Source organism: Entelurus aequoreus, linkage group LG05, assembly GCF_033978785.1.
Source record: "Entelurus aequoreus isolate RoL-2023_Sb linkage group LG05, RoL_Eaeq_v1.1, whole genome shotgun sequence".
Lineage (NCBI taxonomy): Eukaryota > Metazoa > Chordata > Actinopteri > Syngnathiformes > Syngnathidae > Entelurus > Entelurus aequoreus.
In genome coordinates, this window is record NC_084735.1 from 10,845,042 (window position 1) to 10,847,541 (window position 2,500).

General features: G+C 45.6%; 1 protein-coding gene across 1 annotated transcript in view; it reads right to left on the reverse strand.

The window, feature by feature from the left end:
• LOC133649531 (uncharacterized) overlaps positions 1-2,500 on the reverse strand; it is a 98,200-nt gene that overhangs the window by 517 nt on the left and 95,183 nt on the right. The gene's annotated exons all lie outside the window — the stretch shown is intronic.

Genomic DNA, 2,500 nt, shown 5'->3' on the forward strand with positions numbered 1-2,500 from the left:
TGTCATGTTGGACTAACCTGTCTGTCATGTTGGACTAACCTGTCTGTCATGTTGGACCAACCTGTCTGTCATGTTGGACCAACCTGTCTGTCATGTTGGACCAACCTGTCTGTCATGTTGGACCAACCTGTCTGTCATGTTGGACCAACCTGTCTGTCATGTTGGACCAACCTGTCTGTCATGTTGGACTAACCTGTCTGTCATGTTGGACTAACCTGTCTGTCATGTTGGACCAACCTGTCTGTCATGTTGGACCAACCTGTCTGTCATGTTGGACCAACCTGTCTGTCATGTTGGACTAACCTGTCTGTCATGTTGGACTAACCTGTCTGTCATGTTGGACCAACCTGTCTGTCATGTCATCAGAAATGTACTTGATCCACCAACCTGTCTGTCATGTTGGACCAACCTGTCTGTCATGTTGGACTAACCTGTCTGTCATGTTGGACCAACCTGTCTGTTATGTCATCAGAAATGTACTTGATCCACCAACCTGTCTGTCATGTTGGACTAACCTGTCTGTCATGTTGGACCAACCTGTCTGTTATGTCAATAGAAATGTACTTGATCCACCAACCTGTCTGTCATGTTGGACTAACCTGTCTGTCATGTTGGACTAACCTGTCTGTCATGTTGGACCAACCTGTCTGTCATGTTGGACCAACCTGTCTGTCATGTTGGACTAACCTGTCTGTCATGTTGGACTAACCTGTCTGTCATGTTGGACCAACCTGTCTGTCATGTTGGACCAACCTGTCTGTCATGTTGGACTAACCTGTCTGTCATGTTGGACTAACCTGTCTGTCATGTTGGACCAACCTGTCTGTCATGTCATCAGAAATGTACTTGATCCACCAACCTGTCTGTCATGTTGGACCAACCTGTCTGTCATGTTGGACTAACCTGTCTGTCATGTTGGACCAACCTGTCTGTTATGTCATCAGAAATGTACTTGATCCACCAACCTGTCTGTCATGTTGGACTAACCTGTCTGTCATGTTGGACCAACCTGTCTGTTATGTCAATAGAAATGTACTTGATCCACCAACCTGTCTGTCATGTTGGACTAACCTGTCTGTCATGTTGGACTAAACTGTTTGTCATGTCATCATAAATGTACTTGAGCCACCAACCTGTCTGTCATGTTGGACCAACCTGTCTGTCATGTTGGACCAACCTGTCTGTCATGTTGGACTAACCTGTCTGTCATGTCATCAGAAATGTACTTGATCCACCAACCTGTCTGTCATGTTGGACTATCCTGTCTGTCATGTCATCATAAATGTACTTGAGCCACCAACCTGTCTGTCATGTTGGACCAACCTGTCTGTCATGTTGGACCAACCTGTCTGTCATGTTGGACCAACCTGTCTGTCATGTCATCAGAAATGTACTTGATCCACCAACCTGTCTGTCATGTTGGACTATCCTGTCTGTCATGTCATCATAAATGTACTTGAGCCACCAACCTGTCTGTCATGTTGGACCAACCTGTCTGTCATGTTGGACCAACCTGTCTGTCATGTTGGACTAACCTGTCTGTCATGTTGGACTAACCTGTCTGTCATGTTGGACTAACCTGTCTGTCATGTCATCATAAATGTACTTGAGCCACCAACCTGTCTGTCATGTTGGACCAACCTGTCTGTCATGTTGGACCAACCTGTCTGTCATGTTGGACTAACCTGTCTGTCATGTTGGACTAACCTGTCTGTCATGTTGGACTAACCTGTCTGTCATGTTGGACCAACCTGTCTGTCATGTTGGACCAACCTGTCTGTCATGTTGGACTAACCTGTCTGTCATGTCATCATAAATGTACTTGAGCCACCAACCTGTCTGTCATGTTGGACCAACCTGTCTGTCATGTTGGACTAACCTGTCTGTCATGTTGGACTATCCTGTCTGTCATGTTGGACTATCCTGTCTGTCATGTCATCATAAATGTACTTGATCCACCAACCTGTCTGTCATGTTGGACTAACCTGTCTGTCATGTTGGACTAACCTGTCTGTCATGTCATCAGAAATGTACTTGATCCACCAACCTGTCTGTCATGTTGGACTAACCTGTCTGTCATGTTGGACTAACCTGTCTGTCATGTTGGACTAACCTGTCTGTCATGTCATCAGAAATGTACTTGATCCACCAACCTGTCTGTCATGTTGGACTAACCTGTCTGTCATGTTGGACTAACCTGTCTGTCATGTTGGACTAACCTGTCTGTCATGTCATCAGAAATGTACTTGATCCACCAACCTGTCTGTCATGTTGGACTAACCTGTCTGTCATGTTGGACCAACCTGTCTGTCATGTCATCAGAAACGTACTTGATACACCAACCTGTCTGTCATGTTGGACCAACCTGTCTGTCATGTCGGACTAACCTGTCTGTCATGTCATCATAAATGTACTTGAGCCACCAACCTGTCTGTCATGTTGGACTAACCTGTCTGTCATGTCATCATAAATGTACTTGAGCCACCAACCTGTCTGTCAT